Below are 26,184 nucleotides of genomic sequence, written 5' to 3'. Positions count from 1 at the left end.
TAAGGGGCCAGGTGGGGGGGGTCCCGGGTGCCAGGGAGGGGGCTGGGCTTTGGGCTCCTGGGTGCCATGAGGGGGCCGGGCGGTGGGGGTCCTGGTGCCAGGGTTGGAGCCGGGCATCAGGGGTCATGGGTGCCAGGGAGGGGGCAGAACGATGGAGGTCCCAGGTGTCAAGGATGGGGCCAGGAGGGAGCTGGGCGCTGGGGGTCCCAGGTACCAGGGAGGGGGCTGGGTGCAGGGGGTCCAGGGTGCCAGGGAGGGGGCCAGGCATCAAGGGTCCTGGGTGCCAGGGAGGGGGCCAGATGTTGGGGTACTGGGTGCCAGGGAAGGGGCTGGGCATCTGAGGTCCCAAGTGACAGGGAGGGGCGGGCCTTGGGGGTCCCAGGTGCCAAGGATGGGGCCAGGCTTCGGGGATCCTGGTGCCCAAAAGGGAGCCGGGCGATGGGGGTCCCAGGTACCAGAGAAGAGGCTGGGCGTCTGGGGTCCGGGGTGCCAGGGAGGGGGCCAGTTGTCAGGGGTCCCGGGTGCCAAGGAGGAGGCCAGATGTTGGGGTCCCAGGTGCCAGGGAAGGGGTCAGGTGTCAGGGGTCCTGGGTAGCAGGGAGGGGGCATGGAGTCAGAGGTCTTGAATGACAGGAAGGGGCCAGGCATCAGGGGTCATGGGTGCCAGGGAGGGGGTCGAGGGTCTTGGGTGCCAGGGAGGGGTCAAGCATTGTGGACCGGTTGACAGGGAGGGTCCAGGTGTCAGGCGTCCCAGGTGCCAGGGAAGAGGCTGGGCTTTGAGGTCCCAGGTGTCAGGGAAGGGGCCTGGGGTCACGAGTCCCGGGTGCCAGTAACGGGGCCAGGCATCTGGGGTCCTGAGTGACAGGGAGGGGCCAGGCATTGGGAGTCCTGGGTGCCCAGGAAGGGGCCGGGTGGTGGGGGTCCTGGGTACCAGGGAAGGGGCTGGGCATCGGGGAAGGGGCTGGGCGTCAGGGGCCCGGGGTGCCAGGGAGAGGGCTGGACTTCGGGGGTCATAGGAGCCAGGGTGGAGACCAGACATCAGGGCCATGGGTGCGAGGGAGGGGGTCGGGGGTCCCGGGTGCTAGGGAGGGGCTGGCCATCGAGGTCCCGGGTGCAGGGAGGGGACGGGCATCAAGGGTCCTGGGTACCAGTGAAGGGGCTGGGCGGTGGGAGTCCTGGGTGCCAGGGAGGCAGCCAGGCCTTGGATGTCCTGGGAGCCACGGAAGGGGCCAGGTGGCAGGGTTCCTGGGTGCAAGGGTGGGGGCCTGGCGGCGGGTGTCCTGGGCATCAGGAAGGGGGCCAGAAATCAGGGGTCATGGGTGCCAGGGAGGGGGCCGGGCGTCTGCAGTCCCAAGTGACAGGGAGGGGCTGGGTGTTGGGGTCCCGGGTGCCAGGGAGAGGCTGGGTGACAGGGGTCCCAGGTTCCAGGGAGGAGCCGGGCATTGAGGGTCCTGGGTTCGGAGGGGTCCGGGCATCAGGGGTCACGGGTGTCAAGGAGGGGGCCAGGTGTCGGGGATCCCAGGGCCCAGTAGGGAGCTGGCATTGGGGTTCCTGGGTACCAGGGAAGGCGCTGGGCATTGGGGGTCATGGGTGCCAGGGAGGAGGCTGGGCGTCAGGGGTCCTGGGTGTTAAGGAGGGGCTAGGTACTTGGGATCCTAGGGGCCCAGGAGGGAGCCAGACAATGGGGGTCCTGGGTACCAGGGAAGGGGCCTGGCGTCATGGGTCCAGGATGCCAGGGATTGGGACGTGCTTCAGGGGTCCTGGGTATCAGGGAAGGGGCTGTGTCTGCAGTCTCAAGTGATAGGGAGGGACTGGGTGTCGGAGGTCATGGGTGCCAGGTAGGGTGACAGGGGTCCTGGGTGCAAGGGGAGTCAGGCGTCAGGGGTCCTGGGTGCCAGGGAGGGGCCGGGCTTCGAGGGTCCTGGGTGCCAGGGAGGGGTCCAGGCATAGAGGGTCCCAGGTGTCTGGGAAGGGGTCAGGGATCCCAAGTGCCGGGGGGCCAAGCATCAGGGGTCCCAGGTGCCAGGGAGGGGCCGGGCATCGAGGGTCCTGAGTGCTAGGGAGGGGCCAGGCGTCAGGGGTCACAGGTGTCAGGGAAGGGGTCAGGGGTCCTGTGTGCCAGGGAAGAGGCCGGGTGTCGACATCCCATGTGCCAGGGAGGGGTTGGGTGTCGGGGGTCACAGGTGCCAGGGAGGGGGTCAGGAGTCCAGGGTTCCAGGGAGGGGACGGGCGTCAGGGGTCACAGGTGTCAGGGAAGAGGCTGGGCGTCGACGTCCTGGGTACCAGGGAGGGGTCGGGCATCCTGGAAGGGGCTGGGCATCTGGGGTCCCAAGAGACAGGGAGGGGCCGGGCATGGGGGGACACAGGTGCCAGGGAGGGGTTGGGCATCAGGGATCCCGGGTGCCAGGGAGGGCCAGGCATCTGGGGTCACGGGTGCCAGGGAGGCGGCCGGACGTCGGGTGTCATGGGTTTCAAGGAGGGGTCCAGGCGTCAGGGATTCCTGAGCCCAGGAGGGAGCCAGGCGATTTGGATCCCGGGTACCAGGGAGGGGCTGGGCGTTGGGGGTCCAGGGTGCAAGGGAGGAGGCCGAGCATCAGGAGTCCCAGGTGTCAAGGAGGGGGCCAGGCATCAGGAGTCACCAGGCCCAGGAGTGAGCCGGGTGATAGGGGTCCCAGGTACCAGGGAAGGGGCTGGGCATTGGGGGTCCGGTATGCCAGGGAGGGGGCCAGGTCAGGGGTCCCGGATGCCAGGGATGGGGCCAGATGTCAGGGGTCACTGGTGCCAGGGAGGCGGTCGGCAGACCCGGGTGCCAGTGAGGGGTGGGGCATCGGGGTTCCGAGATGCCATGGAGAGGGCCAGGCTTCGGGGGTCCTGGGTGTCAGGGAAAGTGCTGGGTGGCAGGGTTCCTTGGTGTCAGGGAAGGGACCGGACATCAGGGGTCATGGGTGTCAAGGGGGTCGGGTGTTGGGGGTCACAGGTACCAGGGAGGTGGTTGGGGGTCCTGGGTGCCAGGGATGGGCTGGGCGTTGGGGTCCAGGTGCCAGGGAGGGTCCGTCCGGGCATCGAGGGTCCCAGGTGCCAGGGAGGAGGCTAGGCGTCAGGGGTCCTGGGTACCAAGGAGGGGGCCAGACATTGGGGATCCTGGTGCCCAAAAGGGAGCTGGACGATGGGGGTCCCAGGTACCAGGGAAGGGGCTGGGAGTCTGAGGTCTGGGGTGCCAGGGAGGGGGCCAGTTGCCAGGGGTCCCAGGTACCAGGGAAGGGGCTGGGAGTCTGGGGCCTGGGGGGCCAGGGAGGAGGCCAGTTGTTGGGGGTCCCGGGTGCCAGGGAAGAGGTCTTGTGTCAGGGGTCCCAGGAAGCAGCGAGGGGCCAGGCGTCTGGGGACTTGAGTGCCAGGGAGGGGCCGGTGTCGGGGGTGATGGGTGTCAAGGAGGGGGCCAGGTATCAGGGATCCCAGGGCCCATTAGGGAGCTAGGCGATGGGAGTCCCAGGTACCAGGAAAGGAGGCTGGGCGTCAGGGGTCCTGGGTACCAAGGAGGGGGCCAGACATTGGGGATCCTGGTGCCCAAAAGGGAGCTGGACGATGGGGGTCCCAGGTACCAGGGAAGGGGCTGGGAGTCTGAGGTCTGGGGTGCCAGGGAGGGGGCCAGTTGCCAGGGGTCCCAGGTACCAGGGAAGGGGCTGGGAGTCTGGGGCCTGGGGGGCCAGGGAGGAGGCCAGTTGTTGGGGGTCCCGGGTGCCAGGGAAGAGGTCAGGTGTCAGGGGTCCCAGGAAGCAGGGAGGGGCCAGGTGTTGGGGGTGATGGGTGTCAAGGAGGGGGCCAGGCATCAGGGATCCCAGGGCCCATTAGGGAGCTAGGCGATGGGAGTCCCAGGTACCAGGAAAGGAGGCTGGGCATCAGGGGTCCCGGGTGCCAGGGAAGGAGCCTGGCGTCAGGGGTCCCTGGTAACAGGGAGGGGGCCAGGCGTCTGGGGTCCTGAGAGACAGGAAGGGGCCAGGAGTCTGGGGTCAAGGGTGCCAGGGAAGGAGCCTGGCATCAGGGGTCCCTGGTACCAGGGAGGGGGCCAGGCGTCTGGGGTCCTGAGAGACAGGAAGGGGCTGGGAGTCAGGGGTCACAGGTGCCAGCGATGGGGTTGGGGGTTCTGAGTGCCAGGGAGGGGCCAGGCATCTGGGGTCCCTAGAGACAGGGAGGGGCAGCTGTCGGGGTCCTGGGTGCCAGGGATGGCCAGGTGTTGGGGGTCACGGGTGACTTGGAGGAGGCCAGACATCAGGGGTCACAGGTGTCAAGGAGGGGGCCAGGTGTCGGGGATCCCAGGGCCCAGCAGGGAGCTGGCATTGGGGTTCCCAGGTACCAGGGAGGAGGCTGGGCGTCAGGGGTCCTGGGTGTCAAGGAGGGGCCAGGTGCTCAGGATCCTGGGGCCCAGGAGGGAGCCAGAAAATGGGGGTCCTGGGTACCAGGGAGGGGCTGAGTGTCGGGGGTCCAGGGTGCCAGGGAGGAGTCTGGGCATCTGGGGTCCCGAGTGACAGGGAGGGGCTGAGTGTCGGAGGTCATGGATGCCAGGGAGGGGGTTGGGGGTCTTGGGTGCCAGGGAGGGGCCAGGCATCAGGGGTCCAGGATGCCATGGAGGGGGCCAGGCGTCATGGGCCCCAAGTGACAGGGAGGGGCTGGGCGTTGGGGGTCATAGGTGCCAGGGAGGGGTTTAGGGGTCCCGGGTGCCAGGGAGGGAGCTGGGCATCTGGGGTCCCAGGGAGGGGCCAGGCATCAGGGGTCACAGGTGCCAGGGAGGGGATGGGCATCAGTGGTTCTGGGTGCCAGGGAGGGGATGGGCATCAAGAGTCCTGAGTGCCAGGGAAGGGGCCAGGTGTCAGGGGTCCCAGTGCAAGGAGATAGGCCAGGCGTCAGGTGTCCCAAGTGACAGGGTGGGGCTGGACTTGGGGGCTCCTGGGTGCCCAGGATTGGCCTGGGCTTCTGGTGTCCCAAGAGACTGGGAGGGGGCTGGGCAACAGGGGTACTGGGTACCAGGGAAAAGGCTGGGCACTGGGAAGGGGCTGGGTGTCTGGGATCAGGGGTGCCAGGTAGGGGCAGGATGGGTGTGTCAAGTGACAGTGAGGGCCAACATCCGGGGTCAAGGGTGCCAGGGAGGGGGTTGTGGATCCCAGGTGCTAGGGAGGGGCCAGGCATCGAGGGTCTCGGATGCCAGGGAAGAGGCTGGGTGGCAATGTCCTGGGTGCCAGGGAGGGGGCCATACAACTGGGGTCATGGGTGCCAGGGAAGTATCTGGGCCCAGAGTTTCTGAGTGCCAGGGATAGAGCCAGGCGACGAGGGTCCCGGATATCAGGGAAGAGGTCAGGGGTCCTGGGTACCAGGGAGGGGGCTGGGCATCTGGGGCCCCAAGTGACAGGGAGGGGCCGTGTGTCAGGGGTCACAGGTGCCAGGGAAGGGGTCGGGGATCCCAGAAGCCAGGGCGGGGTCATGTATCGAGGGTCCTGGATGCCAGGGAGGGGATGGGCATCAGGGGTCCTGGGTGCCAGGGAAGGGGCTGGACATCAGGCATTCTGGTGCAAGGGAATAGGCCAGGCATCAGGTGCCCCGAGTGACAGGGTGGGGCTGGACTTCGGGGTTCCTGGGTGCCCAGGATTGGCCTGGGCTTCCTGGGTCCTGAGAGACAGGGAGGGGGCTGGGCAAGGGGGGTACTGAGTACCAGGGGACGGGCTGGGCGTCAGGAAGGGGCCAGGCATCCGGGATCAGGGGTGCCAGGTAGAGGCTGGATGTCGGGTGTCTCAAGAGACAGGGAAGGCCAACATCCGGGGTCAAGGGTGCCAGGGAGGAGGCCGGGCATCAAGGGTCTTGGGTGTCAAGGAGGAGCCAGGCATCAGGGATCCTGGGGCCCAGCTGGGAGCCGGGCAATGGGGGTCCCGGGTACCAGGGAAGGGGCTGTGCATTGGGGGTCCAGGGTGCCAGGGGAGGCCGAGTGTCATGGTTCCAGGGTGACAAGGAGGGGGCCAGGCGCCAGGGTTCATGGGTGCCATGGAGGGGGCCGGACATTGGGAATCACAGGTGTCAGGGAGGAGGCCAGGCATCAGGGGTCTTGGGCGTCAAGGAGGGTCCAGGCATCCTCGGGGATCCTGGGGCCCAGGAGGGAGCCAGGTGTTGGGGGTCCCGGGTACCAGGGAAGGGGCTGGGTGTTGGGGGTCCAGGGTGCAGGGAGAGGCTGAGTGTCAGGGTTCTGGGGTGACAAGGAGGGGGCCAGGTGTCAGGGTTCATGGGTGCCATGGAGGGGGCCAGACATTGGGGATCACAGGTGTCAGGGAGGAGGCCAAGAGTCAGGGGTCCTGGGTGTCAAGGAGGGGCCAGGGATTGGGGATTCTGGGGCCCAGGAGGGAGCCGGGCGATGGGGGTCCCGGGTGCCAAGGAAGGGGCCAGGCGTCAGGGATCCCAAGTACCAGGGAGGGTTGGGTATCAGGGGTCCCGGGTGCCGGGTTGGGGGGCTGGGTGTCAAGGGTCCTGGGTGCCAGGAAGGGGGCCGGGTGTTGGGAGTCCCGGATACCAGGGAAGGGGTTGGAGGTTCCAGGTGCCAGGGAAGGGGCTGAGCGTCTGGGGTCCCAAGTGAGAGAGAGGAGCCGGAAGTCAGGGGTCCCAGGTGCCAGGAGGTTGTTGAGGGTCCTGGGTGCCAGGGAGGTGTTGGGAATTGAGGTCCAGGTGCCAGAGAGGGGCCAGCGTCAGGGGTCCCAGTGACAGGGAAGTGGTCAGGCATCTCAGTTGCCAGGGAGGGGGCTGGGCGTCTGGGTTCCTGAGAGACAGGGAGGGGTCTGGCGTTGGGGCCACTGGTGCCAGGGAGGGGTTGGGGATCCCGGGTGCCAGGGAGGGGTCAGGAATCAGGGGTCTGGGTGCCCGGGATGGCAGGACATCGGGGGTCACGGGTTTCAAGGAGGGATCCAGGCATCAGAGATCCCTGGGCCTAGGAGGGAGCCGGGCGATTTGGGTCCCAGAAGATGCTGGTCGTCTGGTGTCCTGATTGACAGGGAGGGGCCGGTCGTCGGGGGTCACGGGTGCCAGGGAGGGAGTCGGGGGTCTTGGGTGACAGGGAGGGTTTGGGCATCAGGCGTCCCGGGCTCCAGGGAGGGGCCTGGCATCCAGGGTCCCGGATGCCAGGTAGGAATCGGGCGTTGAGGGTACCAGGTGCCAGGGAGAGGCCAGGCGTCAGGGTCCCGGGTGCCAGGGAGGCGCCTGGCATCGAGGGTCCTAGTTGTAAGGGAAGAGGCCAGGCATCAGATTCTTGGGTTCCAGGGATATGCTGGGCATCAGGGAAGGGGCCGGGTGTCTAGGGTCATGGGTGCCAGGAAGGGTGTCAGGCGTCCCGGGTAACAGGGAGGGGGCCAGGTGTCTGGGGTCCGGAGTGACAGGGAGGGGCTGGATGTCGGGTGCCCCGGATGCCCAGGAGGGGCCTGGGCTTCTGGGGTCCCAGAGACAGGGAGAGGGCCAGACAATGGGGGTCCAGAGTACCAGGGAAGGGCTGGGCATCAGGGAAGGGGCCGGGCATCAGGGATCCCAGGTGCCTGGGAGGGGGCCGGAATTCGGGGGTCCCAAGTGACATGGAAGTCAGGCATCAGGAGTCACAGGTGCCGGGGAGGGCCGGGTATCAAGGGTCCTGGGTGCCAGGGAAGGGGCCAGGCATCACGGGTCCCCTTTGCCAGTAAGGGGGCCTGGCATCTGGAGTCCCCAGTGACAGTGAGGGGCCAGGCGTCGGGAGTCTCGGGTGCCCAGGAAGGGGCCATATGGTGTGCGTCCCGGGTACCAGGGAATGGGTTGGGTGTCAGGGAATGGGCTGGGCATTGGGGGTCTGGAGTTCCAGGGAGGGGGCCAGACTTCGGGGGTCACAGGAGACAGGGTGGAGGCCAGACTTCGAGGTCATGGGTGCCAGGGAGGGGGTCACTGGTCCCCGGTGCCAGGGAGGTGCCTGCCGTCGGGGTCCTGGGTGCATGGAAGGGGCCGGGAGGTGGGAGTCCTGGGTTCCAGAGAGGCGGCCGACTCTCATGGGTCCTGGGTGCCACGGAAGGGGCCAGGCAGCAGGGTTCCTGGGTGTCAGGGAGGAGGCCGGGTGTTCAGGGTCCTGGGTGCCAGGGAGGAGCCAGGCATCGGGGTCCCAGGTGCCAGGGAAAGATCTGGGCCCAGTGTTACTGAGTGCCAGTGAGGGGGCTGGGTGACATGGGTCCCAGGTGCCAGGAAGGGGTCAGGAGTCCCGGGAGTCAGGGAGCAGACAGGCGTCAGTGGTCTCTGGTGCCAGGGAGTGGATGGGTGTCGAGGTTCTTTGGTGCCAGGAAAGGCGCCAGGCATCAGGGGTCCAGGGTGCAAGGGAGGAGGCCAGGCATCAGGGGTTTGGAGTCAGGGAGGGGGCTGGGAGATGGGGGTCCTGGGTACCAGGGAAGGAGCCAGGCATCAGGGAAGGCGCTGGGCAATGGACTTCAGGGGTGCCAGGGAGGGGGCTGGACGTTGGGGGTCTCGAGTGACAGGGAGGTCTGCATGATGGGGTCATGGGTGCCAGGGAGGGGACGGGTGTGAAGGGCCTGGGTGCCAGGGAAGAGGCGGGCATCAATGTCTAGGGTGTCAGGGAGGGGACTGAATGTCTGGGGTCACAGGTGCCAGGGAGGGGGTCGAGTGTCCCGGGTACAGGGAGGGGCTGGGCATTGGTGTCCTGGTGCCAGGGAGATGGCCAGACCTCTGGGGTCCTGAGTAACAGGGAAGGGGTTGAGGGTCCCGGGTGCCAGGGAAGGAGCCGGGTGTCAGGGGTCCTGGGTATCAGAAAGGGACCGGGTGTCTGCAGTCCCACTGACAAGCAGGGGCTAGGCATCAGGGTTCACGGGTGCCAGGGAGGGGTCAGGCGTTAGGTGTCCCGGGTGCCAGGGAGGGGCCAGGCATCTAAGGTCCCAAGATACAGGGAGGGGTCTTGCGTCAGGAGTCACGGGTGCCAGGGAGGGGGTTGGGGGTACCAGGTGCCAGGGAGGGGTTGGGCTTCAGGGGTCCGGGTGCCAGGGAGGGCCAGGCGTCTGGTGTCACGGGTGCCATGGAGGCAGCTGGACATCGGGGTTCATGCGTTTCAAGGAGAGTTCCAGGTATCAGGGATCCCTGGGTCCAGGTGGGAGCTGGGCGATTTGGGTCTTGGGTACCAGGGAAGGGGCTGGGCATCAGGGGTCCAGGGTGCCAGGGAGGGGCCAGGCATTGGGGGTCACGGGTACCAGGGAGGGGGTCGGGTATCTCGGTGCCAGGGAGTGTTTGGGCATCAGGGGTCTCGGGTGCCAGAGTGGGGCTGGGCGTCGGGGAAAGGGCCAGGCTCTAGGGATGTGGGGTGCTAGGGAGGAGGCCAAACGTTGGGGGTCACGGGTACCAGGGAACGGGTTGGGGTTCTCAGGTGCCAGGGAGGGACTGGGTGTCGACGGTCTCGGGTGCCAGGGAAGAGGCTGGGCGTCATGGGTCCCGGGTGTCCTGGTATGGCCGGGCGTCGAGGGTCCCGGGTGCCAGGGAGGTTGTTAGGTGTCCCGGGTGCCAGGGAGGTGTTGGGCGTCACTGAGTTCTGGGTGCCCGAGAGGGGCCGGGCGTCAGGAGTCCCGCTGACAGGGAAGTGGTCAGGCATCTCGGTTGCCAGGGAGGGGGCTGGGCATCTGGGGTCCTGAGAGACAGAGAGGGGCCTGGTGTCGTGGCCACTGGTGCCAGGGAGGGGGCTGGGGGTCCTGGGTGCCAGGGAGGGGTTGGGCATCAGGGGTCTGGGTGCCAGAGACGGCTGGGCTTCGGGGGTCACGGGTTTCAAGGAGGGGTCCACGTGTTAGGGATCCCGGGGCCCAATAGGGAGCCAGGCGATTTGGGTCCCGGGTACCAGGGAAAGGGCTGGGCATCTGGGGTCCAGGGTGCCAGAAAAGAGGCCGGGCGTCCGGGGTCACGGGTGCTAGGGAGGGGCCGGGCATTAGGAGTCCTGGGTGCCAGGGAGGGGCCAAGCGTCAGGTGTCCCGGTTGCCAGGGAAGAGGCCAGGTGTCAGGGTCCTGGGTGTCAGGTAGGGGCCTGGCATCGAGGATCCTAGTTGCAAGGGAAGAGGCCTGGCGTCAGATTCTCGGGTTCCAGGGAAGGGGCCGGGCCTCTGGGGTCATGGGTGCCAGGAGGGGGTCGGGCGTCTCGGGAAACAGGGAGGGGGCCTGGCGTCTGGGGTCCCACATGACAGGGAGGGGCTGGATGTCAGGTGTCCCGGATGCCCAGGAGGGCCCCAGGCTTCTGGGGTCCCCTGAGACAAGGAGAGGGCCAGCGATGGGGGGTCCCGGGTACTAGGGAAGGGCTGGGCTTCAGGGAAGGTGTCCGGTGTCAGGGATCCTGGGTGCCTGGGAGGGGGCTGGAAATCGGGAGTCACAAGCGACATGGAGGGCCAGGTGTCGGAAGTCACAGGTGCCAGGTAGGGCCAGTTGTCAACAGCCCCGGGTGCCAGGGAGGAGCCAGGCATCACGGGTCCCTGGTGCCAGTAAGGGGGCCTGGCATCTGGAGTCCCCAGTGATAGTGAGGTGCCGGGCATCGGGAGTCCTGGGTGCCTGATAAGGTGCCGGATGGTGTGGGTCCCGGGTACCAGGGAATGTGTTGGGCATAGGGGAAGTGGTTGGGTGTTGGGGGCCTGGGGTGCCAGGGAGTGGGCCAGACTTCAGGGGTCACGGGAGCCAGGCTGGAGGCTGGACTTAGAGGTCATGGGTGCCAGGGAGGGGGGTCGGTGGTCCCAGGTGCCAGGGAGGGACCCGGCGTCTGAGTCCCCGGTGCAGGGAAGGAGCCTGGCGGTGGGAGTTCTGGGTGCCAGGGAGGCAGCTGAGCCTCGTGGGTCCTGGGTGCCACAGAAGGGGGCCGGCGGCAGGGTTCCTGGGTTCCAGGGTGGGGGCCGCACATCAGGTGTCCCGGGTGTCAGGGAAGGAGTTGGGGGTCCCGGGTGCAAGGGAGGCGTCATTGTCAGGGATCCCAGGTGCCAGGGAGGGACCATGCGTCGAGGGTCCTGAGTGTCAGGGAGGGGGCCTGGCATCAGGGATCCCGAGTGTCAGGGAAGGGGTCAGGATTCCTGAGTACCAGGGAAGAGGCTGGAGTCGACGTTCCAGGTGCCAGGGAGGGCCCAGGCATCGAAGGTCCTGGGTGCCAGGGAGTGGGCTGGGCAACATGGGTCACAGGTGTCTAGGAGGAGGCCAGACGTCAGGGATCCCGGGGCCAGTAGGGATCTGGGTGATGAGGGTCCGGGGTACCAGGGAAGGGGCTCGGTGTCAGGGGTCCAGTGTGCCGGGGGGTGAGCGTCAGCATTCCCAGGTCACAATAAGGGGGCCAGGTGTCAGGGGTCACAGGTGCCAGGGAGGAGGCCATTCCTCAGGGGTCCTTGGTGTCAAGAGGGGCCAGGCGTTGGGGATCCTGGAGCCCAGGAGGGAGCCAGGTAATAGGGGTCCCAGGTACCAGGAAAGGGGCCTGGCATCAGGGTCCCGGGTGCCAGGGAGGGGCCGGGCATCTAGGGTCTTGAGAGATAGGGAGGGGCCTGGCGTCAGGAGTCACAGGTGCCAGGGAGGGGGTTGGGGGTCCCAGGTGCCAGGGTGGGGTCGGGCTTCAAGGGTCCAGGTGCCAGGGAGGGCTGGGCATCGGGTGTCACAGGTGCCATGGAGGTGGCTGGACGTTGGGGTTCACGGGTTTCAAGGTGAGTTCCAGGCATCATGGATTCCTGGGCCCAGGACTTAGCCAGGTGATTTCCGTCCAGGGTGCCAGGGAGGAGGCTAGGCATCTGGGTTCCTGGGTGTCAAGGAGGGGGGCAGGTGTCCGGGGTCACGGGTGCCAGGGAGGGGGCCGGGCATTGGGGGTCACGGATGCCAGGGAGGGGGTCGGGGGTCTCGGGTGCCAGGGAGGGGGCCGGACATTGGGGGTCACGAATACCAGGGAGTGGGTCGGGGGTCACGGGTGCCAGGGAGGGCCCGGACATCGGGGGTCACGGATGCCAGGGAGGGGGTCGGGGGTCTCGGGTGCCAGGGAGGGTTTGGGCTTCAGGGGTCCTGGGTGCCAGGGAAAGGGCTGGGCGTCACGGTTCCTGGATACAAGGGTGGAGGCCGGGTGTCATGGGTCCTGAATGAATGGGAGGGGCTGGACATTGGGTGTCCCGGGTGCAAGGGAGGGGCTGGGCGTCAGGGTCCCGGGAGCCAGGGAAGAGGCCGGGCATCGGCGTCTTGGGAGCCAGGGAGATCTTGGACATCGGGGGAAGAAGCCGGGTGTCTGGGGTCATGGGTGCTAGGGAAGGGGTTGGAGGTCCCAGGTAACAGGGAGGGGGCCGGGTGTCTGTGGTCCCGAATGACAGGGAGGGGCTGGGCGTCCGGGGACACAGCTGCCAGGGAGGGGGTCGGGGTCTTGGGTGCCAGGGAGGGGTCAGGCATTGAGGGTCCTGGGTGCTAGGGAGGGGACAGGCATCAAGGGTCCTGGGTGCTAGGGAGGAGATGGGTGTCGAGAGTCCTGGGTGCCAGGGAAGAGGCTGGGCATCAGGGGTCCCAGGTGCAAGGGAGGAGACTGAGCATCAGAGGTCCTGAGTGACAGGGAGGGGGCCAGGCGATGTGGGTACCAGGTGCCCAGGAGAGGCCTGGGCTCTGGAGTCCTGAGAGACAGTGAGGGGCTGGACGATGGGGATCCTGGGTACTAGGGAAGTGGCTGGGCATTAGGGAAAGGGCCAGGCATTGGGGATCAGGGGTGCCAGGGAGGGGTTTGGGGGGTCCCGGGTGCAAGGTAGCGGTCAGGTGTCAGGGGTCCTGGGTGCCTTGGAGGAGGCCGGATGTCGGGGGTCAGGGGTTTAAGGAGGGGTCCAGACATCAGGGATCTCTGGGCCCATGAGGGAGCTGGGCAATTTGAGTCCTGGGTACCAGGGAAGGGGGTGGGCATCGGGGGTTCAGGGTGCCAGGGAGGAGGCTGGGCATCTGGGGTCCCATGTGACAGGGAGGGGACGGGAGTCGGGGGTCACAGGTGCCAGGGAGGGGGTTGGGGGTCCCAGGTGCCAGGGTGGGGTCAGGCGTCAAGTTTCCTGGGTTCCAGGGAGGGGCCGGGCGCGAGGGGTCCAGGGTGACAGGGAGGGGATGGGCATCGAGGGTCCTGTGTGCCAGGGAAGGGGCTTGACATCAGGGGTCCCAGCTGAAAGGGAGGAGACCGGCCCTCAGGGGTTCCAAGTGACAGGGAGGGTGCCGGGTGATGGGGGTTCCGGGTGCCCAGGAGGGGCCTGGGCTTCTGGGCTCCTGAGAGACAGTGAGGGGCCAGGCAATGGGGGTCCCAGGTACCAGGGAAGGGGCTGAACGTCAGGGAAGAGGCCAGGCATTGGGAATCAGGGGTGCCAGGGAGGGGGCCAGACGTCAGGGGTCTCGAATGGCAGAGAGGGCTTGGCGACAGGGTCACGAGTGCCAGGGAGGGTGTCCAGGGTCCCTGGTGCCTGGGAAGAGGCTGGGTGTCAACGTCCATGGTGCCAGGGATGGGACTGGACGTTGGGGTGCCAGGGAGGAGGCTGTTCGTCAGAGGTCCTTGGTGTCAAGAGGGGCCAGGCATTGGGGATCCTGGAGCCCAGGAGGGAGCCAGGAGATGGGGGACCCGGGTGCCAGGGAGGGGCCAGGCGTCAGGGTCCCAGGTGCCAGGGAGGGGCCGGGCATCATGGTTCACGGGTGCCAGGGAGTGGGTTGGGGGTATCGGGTGCCAGGAAGGGGTCGGGTATCAGGGGTCCGGGTGCCAGGGACGGCAGGGCTTTGGGGGTCACAGGTTTCAAGGAGGGGTCCACATGTCAGGGATCCTGGGCCCAATAGGGAGTCAGGCGATGGGGGTCCCGGGTACCAGGGAAGGGGCTGGGCATTGGGGGTCCAGTGTGCCTGGGGGGAGGCCGGGCATCAGGGTTCCCGGGTGTCAAGGAGGGGGGCAGGTGTCAGGGGTCATGGGTGCCAGGGAGGGGGCTGGGTGTCAATGTTAGGTTGCCAGGGATAGGGCTGGATGTCGGGGTCCCGGGTGCAGGGAAGGGGCCGGGTGTCGGGGGTCATGGGTTCCAGGGAGGGGGTCGGGGGTCTCGGGTGCCAGGGAGGTGCTGGGCGTTGGGGTACCAGGTGCAGAAAGGGGGCTGGTCATTGGGGGTCCTGGGTACCAGGGAAGGGTCCGGGCGGTGGGAATCCTGGGTGCCAAGAAAGCAACTGGGCCTCAGGGGTCCTGGGTGCCATGGAAGGGGCCAGGTGGCAGGGTCCCTGGGTGCCAGGAAGGGGGCCAGACATTGGGAGTCACGGGTGCCAGGGAGGGGGCTGAGCATCTGCGGTCCCAAGTGACAAGGAGGGGCAAGGCATTGGGGGTCCAAGGTGCCAGGGAGGGTTGGGTGTCAGGAGTCCTGGGTGCCAGGGAAGGGGCCGGCCTCAGTGGTTATGGGTGTCAAGGAGGGGGCCAGGCGTCAGGGATCCTGGGGCCCAGTTGGGAGCCAGGCGATGGGGGTCCCGGGTACCAGGGAAGGGGCTGGGCATTGGGGGTCCAGGGTGCCGGGGGAGGCTGAGTGTCAGGGTTCCTGGGTGAGAAGGAGGGGGCCAGGTGCCAGGGTTCATGGGTGCCATGGAGGCAGCCAGATGTCGGGGGGTCATGGGTGTTAGGGAGGAGGCCAGGCGTCAGGGGCCCTGGGTGAAAGGAGAGGCCAGGCATTGTGGATTCTGGGGCCCACTATGGAGCCGGGTGATGGGGGTCCATGGTGCCAAGGAAGGGACCGGGCATCAGGGGTCCCGGGTACCAGGGAGGGTTGGGTGTCAGGGGTCCCTGGTGCCAGGGAAGGGGTCAGAGGTTCCGGGTGCCAGGAAGGGGCCGGGCATTGAGGGTTCTGTGTGCCAGGGAGGGGGCCAGGCGTTGGGGGTCCTGGGTACCAGGGATGGAGTTGGAGGTTCCAGGTGCCATGGAAGGGGCTGAGTGTCTGGGGTCCCAGGTGACAGGGAGGGGCCGGGAGTCAGGGGTCACAGGTACTAGGGAAGGGGTTGGGGGTCTCAGGTGCCCGGGAGTATTTGGGCATCAGGGGTCCCGGGTGCCAGGGAGGGGCAGGGCATCAGGGAAGGGATTGGGCTCTGGGGATCCGAGGTGCCAGGGAGGGACTGGACATCGGGGTCACGGGTACCAGGGAATGGGTCGGGGTTCTCGGGTGCCAGGGAGGGACCGGGCGTCGACAGTCCCAGGTGCCAGGGAAAGGCTGGGTGTCATGGGTCCCGGGTGTGCTGGTATGGCTGGTTGTCAATGGTCCCGGGTGCCAGGAGGTTGTTGGCTGTCCAGGGTGCCAGGGAGGTGTCGGGCATTGAGGTTTGGGTGCCAGAGAGGGGCCGGGCATCAGGGGTCCCAGTGACAGGGAAATGGTCAGGCATCTTCATTGCCAGGGAGGGGGCTGGGCGTCTGGGGTCCTGAGGGACAGGGAGGGGCCTGGCGTCATGGCCACGGGTGCCAGGGAGGGGGTTGGGGGTCCTGGGTGCCAGGGAGGGGTTGGGCGTCAGGGGTCTGGGTGCCAGGGACAGCCGGGCTTCAGGGATCACGGGTTTCAAGGAGGGGTCCACGTGTTAGGGATCCTGGGGCCCAATAGGGAGCCAGGTGATTTGGGTCCTGGGTACCAGGGAAGGGGCTGGGCATCTGGGGTCCAGGGTACCAGAAGTGGCTGGCTGTTGGGGGTCACGGGTGTCAGGGAGGGGCTGGGCATCTAGGGTCCCAAGTGACAGGGAGGGGCCAGGCATTGAGGGTTCTGGGTGCCAGGGAAAGGGCCGGGCGTCAAGGTCCTGGGTGCAAGGATGGAGGCCGATCGTCATGGATCCCAAGTGAAAGGGAGGGGTGGGACATCGGGTGTCCCGGGTGCAAGGGAGGTGCTGGGCTTCAGGGTCCCTGGTGCCAGGGAGGGTCGGGCGTCGAGGGTCCCGTTTGCCAGGGAAGAGCCCAGGCGTCGGGGCAGTGGGAGCCAGGGAGATCTTGGACGTCGGGAAGAGGCGGGGTGTCTGGGGTCATGGGTGCCAGGGAGGGGGTAGGAGGTCCCAGATAACAGGGAGGGGGACGGGTTCTGGGATCCCAAGTGACAGGGAGGGGTCTGGTGTTGGGAGTCATGGGTGCCAGGGAAGGGGTCGGGGGTCTCAGGTGCCAGGGAGGGGCTGGGCATCAGGGGTCATGGGTGCTAGGAAAGGGGCTGGGCGTCGGGGAAGGGGCCGGGCTCTGGGGATCCGTGGTGCCAGGGAGGGGGCCGGATGTCGGGGGTCATGGGTACCAGGGAACGGGTCGGGGTTCCTGGGTGCCAGGGAGGGACCAGGCGTCAACGGTCCCGGGTACCAGGGAAGAGGCTGGGTGTCGTGGGTCCCAGGTGTCCTGGTATGGCTGGGCGTCGGGGGTCCCGGGTGCCAGGGAAGGGGTCCGGGGTCCCAGGCAGCTTCCACTGGCTCCGCTTCCCCCTGTCGGGACCCCCGGGCCCACACACTCACCATGTCGCGGTCGTCAGCTCCCAGGTACCCGGTGACTCCCAGCTTGTGAAGGTGGAGAGCGCAGACCCCGACTTGGCTCTTTAGCTTCTCAGCAGCGCGGCCATCTCCTAGGACCTCGCTCTGCCTAGGAACTCTAACACCACTGTGACGTCAAGATCCCGCGTGATGACATCACCGTGGCTGATTGGACGGGGGTGCCCACAGCGTCACAAAAGACTCAGCCAATCAGCATCCTCCAAGGCGTGGCTCCCTAACTGGTCTGTGCTTGGTGTGAATCAGGAGAGGTGGGAAGCGGCCCCCTGCCCTCCTCCTGGGCTCCTCTCCGCGTGGTGCACCTGCCACCCGCTGGGGTCGCCCCGGGGTCTCCCCGTGCTTCTCACAGGCGGATCCTGGCTGCAGCTGGCGGTCACCTGCTTCAGGTGAGTTAAAATTCTGCTTCTTGGCTTAGGGGCTTTTGCTTTGTATTTCTGCTCATTTTTCTGTTGGGCCGTTTGTATCATGTTTTAATATTGATTTGAAGAATGCTTAAAGGCATCACATAATTGAAGCCTTTTTTTTCCCTCCTGTCAATATATGTTTTCTACTCTGCCTACTGACCTTTAATATCTTCTATTTGTTTCTTGCCGGTGCTTGGTAATCTAGTGGATTTTAAAGATATTGATCTTTCCTGAAAGCTCGTTCAATTCATGTATCAGTTTTTGTTTTTAGATGTTATGGATTCTCTCTAAATAAAGATCTCCAATATACTGAGATTTTATTGCTTAGAAATTGATCTTTACACCTTATTTTTTCCTTTTGTTCTTTTCCCCCTCCCCCGACTACTCCTCCAGTAAGAAGCTAGAGACAAAAAAAAAAAAAATGTACCACAGCCTGGAATTGAGGATTCTTAGGTTCACTAACTCTATGCTAATGCAGACAAGTGCATATGTGAATTTCATATGCCTGACTTTTCAGTATAAATATATTAATTCTATTTGGAATAAATGCATATGGAATGAAAAAAGATGAAGTTGGAGACAGTGGAGTCAGCTGGTCTAGGTTTCTAAAGGGAGAAATCTGTCAATGATCCTGTATTAATTATGTTGTTTGTTGTAGGATCCTTTTAAACAACCTTGATCACAGTAGGGAAGCCACAGTTTATTTTTACTAAAAAGCCAGTAAGTTTTTTTTTATTACATGCTGATTTTTTTAATTTATTTTTTATTTTTTGACATACAGAGTGGACAGTGAGAGAGAGAGACAGAGAGAAAGGTCTTCCTTTGCCATTGGTTCACCCTCCAGTGAATTTTTTAAATGCTTTTCAACATTCAATCTAAATGGTCATGTGATTTTCTTGAATTTTTCAACTACCTGGACAATCTACATGGCTTGTTCAAAATGTTACCACCTCTTGCATTTTTCTTCTATCTCACTTGTTATTCATTTTATTTTCATATGTATTTCATTTATTATAAAACTACTAAGGAGATATGCATGTGTTTTTAAAAGACAGGCTTACACTTAATTCATATTTCAAGTTCTGATCAATTTGCATTATAATCAATGTAATGCTGGCTTTCTAAAATATGTGAAAATATTCTGTGCTTATTTCTACCTTGGCATGTCTGGGAAATATAAGTGTGCCTGTTTTTTTTTTCTTAAATGTTTGGAATATTTTGTATTTCTAAAACTTAAATTTTGTTTCTGTAACTTTTTATTGGTTGGTAGTCTTTAAATTGTGATTCAACTTGCTTAGTTTAATTTAGAGTTTTCCTATTTTATATTTGTTATATTGGATTTGGGAAATTTATATTTGTGCTGTGGGATGAAGGTTTTCTTTTTGCTTTCTGCTTCTCCATTTTGTGCTGTCCTTTGTCTTTCCTTTTTAGATTGCTTCTCCTTGTTTTCAGGTTGCTTTGACCTCCACCCTTAATCTTCACCATTCCCAAATCCCCTTATGGCTTGTCCCTGGATCCGTGGGTGTCAGGCACTCCCAGGCACTCTGGAGTTTCATTTTTTCTTTGCCATTACCACTTGCACTGCTTTGTTGTGTCCTCTTGGAATCCTAGAGGCATTTTCTTGGGAACCGGCACCATCTCCACCTTCCCCAGCCTTCGGCTTCTGCTTCTGCTTGCTCCCGGGGGCCTTCGTTGCCAACAGGACCCAGGAAGCTCCTGCTTTGCAGCTCCTGTGATCATTCTTGCTGATCTTGGTGATGTCCATGGCCATTTCTTTCCTGCTTCAGCAACTCCATCAGGACCTTGCCCACCAAGGCCTGTATCTGGTTTTACTCATGGACTACATTTTCCCAGGAGGTGGTGGGAACTATTGATTAGAAGGATTGTGCTTCAGAGGCCCATGACCCACTTCTTGGGCTTCTGAGCTGCGGTGCTTCATGCGGCCTCTTTTCTACTTGCATTGGAAAACATGATCACTGTTGCTTGTTGGGACTGTGTCTGCTGCTTGATGTCTAGGGAATCTGGTGTCCAGAGTAGAGGGAACTGGAAGGCTGATGTCTGATCTGGGAGGAGCCTTTGACACCAGAGAACAGGGCAGGATAAGCCTAGGGTTACTCTCTGTAATTCACTCCCTCCCAGTAGGGTTTGAACCCAAGCTGGGGGCTGAGTTGGCCATCTGGGGCCCTTCCCTCCCTGAAGAACTGTTTCTGCTCTTCTCACTATTGTCTGAGCTCCAGGTCTTTGGTTTTGGGGTTCCCTGAGGAAGGACTCTGGTCCACTGGCCCTTGGTTTTACCAAGCTTTTTGGTCACTGTGTCCTGGACAGGGGCACTCTGGAGTTTCATCACAGGGAATTTTCCCACAGCACCATCACCCCCCATGAAGACTGGCAGTAGGTGGCTGGGACTCACTTCATTTCTGGACAAGGATATTCAGAGTAGCTTGGTCAGAAGGAAGGAAAATGGTCTCCTGTTTGCCTGTTTGTCACCTGCATGGCTGTTGCCACCTATTTCTTGCCTCTGATACTCAGCTAGACTCCTTATTGGTGCTGGCCCCAGGGACTGTCTTGGTGGGCAGTGGACACTGCACTGTTTTTGATGGCAGGAGCAAAGGTCTGCACTGTCCGGATTGTGCCTCCATTCATACGCTTTGGGAAGCTCCTGGCCATGTTCTCTGAGGCCCAGAAGTTCCTCAGGAAGCTCCAGCTTAGGCTTGCACAGGGGGTAGCATCTGGACCAGTTGGATTATGATAAGGGCCAGCAAAATCAGAGGTGTTTAATCACCTGGCTCAAAGACAACTCACTGCTCTCTGAGCTGCTTTGCCTCTTCTCTCAGGGTTCTGGGATCAGGGTCGTTCTTCTGGAAGTGTGGAAGTTGCTGTCCTTGTCACAGAAGACATGATCCAGCTTCACGGCTGCAGGTGTTTCCCCTTCAATGTCTGCCTACTCTTCACTCCTCCTTTGAGCTCTTCCAAATCAGAACTCAGGTTGTAGGAACCTGGCCACACAGTTACAGAGTTCAATAAATAGGCCCCTTCAGAGGCAATGTGGAGTAGCAGCATGGAACCTGGACTCAACCATCTGGGTTTTCATTCTGCCTCTGTCATTCACTTGTTCCTTAGGTTACTTAATGAATCTCAGTTTTCTCATGTGTAAAATGGAGGCATTAAAAGCTGCAATTCCTAGGATAAATGTGAGAAATAAAGCAGCTAATCTTTCTAAAGTGCTTAAAATAAAGCATACAGGAAAATCTCAATAAGTTTTAGGATCACATTTACTTTACTTGCTGTGGAATGTATTAGTGACCATATATATTGAAATACCACCATTGGTGTTGGGATGGAGTGAGGGATGATGTAAGGTATGAAAGGGAGAAATGGCTTCTGATCTTATATGACTTGCAGTTATTTGGGGGAAGTTAGGGCTGAAAAAATAACCAACATTGCCATTAGGTAAGTGACATTTGAAGGAGTGATAGTTTTAACATTTTTTAAGAAACTCAGTACTTTGGGTTTTTAAAATAATTTTTAAACTTATAAAAGTTGAGTAAATTTCATGTATTTCACATATGCAGATTTAGGTGCATTGTGATACTTCCTACTCTACCCTCCCTTATCATTCCTTTCTTACTCTTTCTTTTAATTTTTGCAGTGACTTACTTTCAGTTTATTTTATAATCATAAGCTTAACCCCCCACTAACACAAGTAGTAACAAGTCACATGTAACAAGCAGTAAGACGGAGAAACAAACAAAACACTGTTCTTCAAAGGTAGAGACAAGAGCTATAAACAATAATCAAACCACAAAATGTCCATTTCACTCATATACATTACATTTTTGTACTCTGTTAGTTACCACAGATCATGGAAAACATTTTTTTTCTCATTGGTTTATTTCACTAGGTATAATGGATTCCAGTTGCATCCATTTCATTGCAAACAACAAAATTTCATTGTTTTTTATGGCTAAGTAGCATTCCATAGTTTATATGTACCACATTTTCTTTATCTAAACATTGGTTGATGGGCATCTGGGTTGATTCTGTAGCTTAGCTACTGCAAATTGAGCTGTATTAAACATAGGGGTACAGATAAACTCTCTCATATGCTGCTTTCATTTTTTGGGTAAATTCCCAGAAGTGTGATGGCTGGGTCATATGGTAGATTTGTTTTCAGATTTCTGAGGTATCTTCATACTGTCTTCCACAATGGCGGTACCAGTTTACATTCCCAGCTTTTCCCTGAAGTCCTCACTCACATTTATGGTTTATTGATTTTAATATAGTAGCTGTTCTAATTGTGATGAGGGAAAACTTCATTGTGGTTTTTGTTCTCATTTCCTTGATGGCTATTATCCTGGGTATTGTTCAGGTGTCTGTTGGCCATTTGAATTTCATCCTTTGAAAAATGCCTGATCGAGTCCTTTACCCATTTCTTAACTGGATTGTTCATTTTCTTTTGATGAGTTTCTTGAGCTCTTATAGGTTATGGATATTAATCTCTTATCAGTTGCATAGTTTGCAATATTTTCTCCTGTTCTATCGGTTGCTTCTTCACTTTGCTGTGTTTCCTTTGCAGTACAGAAGATTCTTAGCCTGATGTAGTCCTATTTGTTTATTTTTGCTTTTATTGCCTGTGCTTCTGGGTCTTCTCTAAGAAGTCTTTGCCTATGCCAAAATTTCTGCAATGTTCCCTAGTAATTTGCTGGTATCAGATCATAGATTTAGATCCCTGATCCATTTGAGTTGATTTTTTATAACGTATAAGATAGAGGTCTTGTTTCATACTTCTTCATGTGGAGATTCAATCATCTTGCAACACTTTGTTGAAGAGACTGGCCTGGGGGCTAGCACTGTGGCGTAGCTGGAAAAGCCAATGCCTTTGTAGTAGGTGAAGCTAACACCTGCAGTGCCAGCATCCCATATGTGCACCAGTTCATATCCCAGCTGTTCCACTTCTCATCCAGCTCTCTGCTATGGCCTGGGAGAGCAGTGGAGGATGGCCCAAGCTTTCGGGCCCCTGCACCCTTGTGGGAGTCCCAGAGGAAACTCCTGGCTCCTACCTTCAGATCAGAGCAGCTCTGGCCATTGCAGCCAATTGGGGAGTAAACCAGCAGATGAAAGACCTCTCTCTCTCTCTCTCCCTCTCCTTCTCTTGTATGTAATGCTGAATTTCAAATAAATAAATCATTTTTAAAAAAGAAAGAGAGAGACTGGCCTTTCTTCAAGGATCAATTTTAGTTCCTTTGTCAAAGATTAGTTGGCTATGGAGGTGTGGATTGATTTCTGGGGTTTCTATTCTGTTCCCTTGGTTATATGTCTATTTTTGTGCCTGTACCAGGCTTGTTTTGAACATAGTGCCTTGCAAGATAACTTGAAGTTTGTTATTGTGATGCCTCTGGCTTTTTTTTCTCATTTACAATTGCTCTAGCTATCTGGGGTCTCTTGTACTTCCACACAAATTTTAACATTGTTTCCTGTAGATCTGAGAAGAATGTCATTGGTACTTTGATTTGGACCACTTTGAGTTTTTTTTTTTGCTTATCTGTTTTTAGGATAACTTTGAATATGTAAATTGCTATGGATAGTATGGGCATTTTGATTATGTTAATCCTTCCAATCTACAAGCGTGGAAGGTTCTTCCATTTTTTTGTGTCTTCTTTGATTTCTTGTTTTAATATATTGTAATTTTCATTGTAGAGAACTTTGACATCCTTGGTTAAATTTATTTCAAGGTATTGAAATATTTTGTAGCTATTGTGAATGATACTGATCTTACATGTTCTTTCTCTGCCATGGCATTTTTCTGTGTATACAAAGCGTATTGATATTTGTGTGTTGATTTCATATCTTGCAACTTTACCAAACTCTCTTAAGAGTTTCAGCAGTCTCTTTTTAAAGATTTATTTATTTACTTTAGAGTCAGAGTACACAGACAGAGAAGGAGAGGCAGAGAAAGAGAGAGGGATAGCGAGAGAAAGAGAAAGGTCTTCCATCTGATAGTTCACTCCCCAGATGGCTGCAACAGCTGGAGCTGCACCAATCTGAAGCCAGGAGCCAGGAGTTTCTTCCGGGTCTCCCACATGGGTGTAGGGGCCCAAGGCCTTGGGTCATCTTCTACTGCTTTCCCAGGCCATAGCAGAGACCTGGATCAGAAGTGGAGCAGCTGGGACTAGAACTGGCACCCATATGGGATGCCAGCATGGCAGGCAACGGCTTTACCTGCTATGCCACAGCACCAGCCCTGAGTTTCAGCAGTCTCTTAGTGGCATTTATTTTCAGCTACTTCCCACAGTGTCTCTCACAGTGGAGTTTATTTTCAGCTACTTGAAAAGTTAGATAGAGAAAGAGAAGAGAGAAGGGGAAACAGATCTTTTATTCTCTGGTTCACTTCCTAAATGTCTGCTACAGCCAGGGCTGGTCCTAGCCAAGGCTAGGAGCCAGGATGATGATCTTGGGCTCCCAAATGAGTGAAAGATGCACAAGTATTTGACATCATCTGCTGTCTCCCAGGATTCATTAACAAGGAGCAGAATCAGAAATAGAGTAGCCAGGGGGCCAGCACTGTGGCATAGCAGGTAAAGCCACCGCCCGCACTGCTGGAATCCCATATGGGTGCCAGTTTGAGACCTGGCTGCTTTACTTCTGATCCAGTTCTCTGCTGTAGCCCGGGAAAGCAGTGGAAGATGGCCAAAGTGCTTGGGCTACTGCACCTGTGTGGGAAGACCTGGAGGAAGCTTCTGGCTCCTGGCTTCAGACTGGCCAGGCTCATCCATTGCAGCCATCTGGGGAGTGAACCATTGGATGGAAGACCTCTCTCTCTCTCCCCCTCCCACTCTGTCTCTCTGTAGCTCTGCATTTCAAATAATAAATAAATCTTTAAAAAAAGAAAGAAAAAGAGTAGCCAGGACTTCAGTCAGCACTCCAGTATTGGATACAGGTGTCTCTAGTAGTGTCCAGCTTGCTGTGCCACAAGGCCTGTGCCAGAATTCTTTTAACTCTATTTTCTCACAATTTTTTGAAGTATCCTCAGATATACGTGTCTGTAATGTATGTATATATGTGATGATAGCAAAAGCATATATATATAAACATGTATATTAAGACACTAAGACAAAGAACAAGTCATTTCAATATACATCTTTCAAACTAAGAGTCAGAGAATAATTTTATCCTCTAATCTAGACAGGTTGGGGTAAATAATAATAAACCAAATCCTTCTATTCATTGGAAAACATATGCCTCTCTGAAGACTTACATATTTTTAAAAAATTATGAGGAATTAACATTTAATTTTACAATCTAAATCCTTTGATGGTATTCACAGGGACTGAAAAGACAGCCCTTGGATGAATGCTATAATTGCATAGGGACCTTTTGAGAGGTGCAGTTAATTTTGAAAATGGCAAAGACATGAGCCCCTGGGGTGGGGTGGGGGTATAGGTTGAAGAAGGTTTCTCTGATGAACTGATAGGAGTATAGTTCCTTGCCTCATCCCCCTCCATCTTTATATCTGTGAAACCAACATCAAATTTACTGCTCCCACCACACCCACATAAAATGGCAGCAAATGCGTGGCAAACTCTTATAGAAATTCTATTTCAAAAAAAGGGGAATGGAGAGCATAAAGAAGTGACTAGAAATTCAGACCTCAGCAAATGCTGGGTCTTTATTTTTTAAGACTTATTTGAAAAGCAGAGTTACAAAGGGAAGAACGGGGGTGGGGGAGAGAGATGTCTTCCATCTGCTAGTTCACTCCCAGAATTGCTGAAATGCCCAAGGCCCAGACCGGCCAGAGCCAAGATCCAGGAATTTCTTTCCAGTCTCGCACGTGGGTGCAGGGATCAAAGAACTTGGGCCATCCTCAGCACCTTTCACAGATGCATTGGCAGGGAGCAGGATCAGAAGTGGAGCAGCTGGGACATGAACCAGCACCCATAAGGGATGCCAGCACATCAGGCCATGGCCTAACCCACTGAGGCACAGTGCCAGGCCATGTTGGGCCTTTTTGGATGAAGATTCAGTAGGAGAGAAAAGCAATGTAGAATCCAGGAGTATCAAAATATCAAAATCACTAAAACTAGAGTCCTGATTAGATTAATGTGAGGGTCATCTCTCCAAAGGCTGCCTCAAAGAAAAAGATAAAAATTATGTTTAGCTATTGAAAATAAGACAAAATTAAGTGAAGCTTTATGGATGTACTGGACAGAAAGAAAGATTAATATAAATTTGACTAGGAGCTGGCCCTGTGATGTAGCGGGTTAAGCTGCCACCTTCAATGTCAGCATCCCATATTCGCACTGGTTCTAGTCTGGACTGTTCTGCTTCTGATCCAGCTCTCTGCTATGGCCTGGGAAAGCAGTAGAAGATGGCCCAAGTGTTTGAGTCCCTGGACCCATGTGGGAAGACCTGGAGGAAGCTTCTGGCTACTGGCTTTGGATTGGTGCAGCTCCAGCCGTTGCAGCCAGTTGGGGAGTGAACCAGTGGATGAAAGACCTCTCTCTCCCTCTGCCTCTCCTTCTCTCTCTGTGTAACTCTGACTTTCAAATAAATAAATAAATCTTTAAAAATAATAAATAAAATATAAATTAGACTACATCAAAAAATGAAAATATTATACCAGTATCAAGTCTAGACAGATATGTACTTTATTTTTCCATAATGTTTTTGTCTCTGTGACACCTCACAATTTAACAGGCACTTGAGACTGAGCAGCTGTGTCACCATGTAACAAGTAACCACCAGTTACAGTCACTCCTCAATTCCATGGTCACATTCCAGGCTGCACAGGTGCATGCCACCCTGCTTCTCCACCTTCCCCCAAGTAATGTGTAGTTCTGAGTACAGGTCTCTGATCTACCTGGCAAGGCAGTTTCACAGGGGCCAAGTGCTCCTCCCTGCCCCTGTGTGGGAGTGAGTGTGAGGTGAAGCAGTGTTGACCTACTTGCCACCCTCAGAATTGGGGCCCTGTATCTCTGCAGGAGCCTGGGCACAGTGGTCATCTCACTTCCCACCAAGGCCCCCATGGCCACCCTGTCCCTAACCGGCTGTCACAGCAGCACAGTGACCACCATATCTGCATGGCAGAGAGGCAGGAGCTAAGAGTTTGGGGTTCCCTTCTCTGTGAGTATCCTCCGTGCCCATGTCTCTGCCCTGTAATTTTGCTTCTTACTCCCTAAATGGTTTAATAGTGACTGGGGCAGGACAGAGGAGCAGGGAGCCTGTGGCTTGCAGAGACCCAACCTTGGCATGCACTGACATTCTAAATGGTCTGTTCATGTCCT

At 58.3% G+C, this 26,184-nt stretch overlaps 1 long non-coding RNA gene and 1 other non-coding gene across 2 annotated transcripts in view; one reads left to right on the top strand and one right to left on the bottom strand.

The window, feature by feature from the left end:
- The window catches only part of LOC149121321 (uncharacterized), a 61,594-nt gene extending 41,000 nt beyond the window's left edge, over positions 1–20,594 (bottom strand). Inside the window, exon 1 of the long non-coding RNA XR_016223728.1 lies at positions 16,467–20,594. This is a non-coding gene — a long non-coding RNA (uncharacterized LOC149121321). The remainder of the gene's footprint in view (positions 1–16,466) is intronic.
- LOC100347036 (uncharacterized) overlaps positions 1–26,184 on the top strand; it is an 876,288-nt gene that overhangs the window by 783,137 nt on the left and 66,967 nt on the right. The gene's annotated exons all lie outside the window — the stretch shown is intronic.

The sequence above is a fragment of the Oryctolagus cuniculus genome, chromosome 17 (genome assembly GCF_051225735.1).
Source record: "Oryctolagus cuniculus isolate XC-2025 breed Fujian yellow rabbit chromosome 17, ASM5122573v1, whole genome shotgun sequence".
Taxonomy (NCBI): domain Eukaryota; kingdom Metazoa; phylum Chordata; class Mammalia; order Lagomorpha; family Leporidae; genus Oryctolagus; species Oryctolagus cuniculus.
Note: the sequence above shows the minus strand (reverse complement) of the source record. Positions and strands in the feature narration are given on the sequence as shown.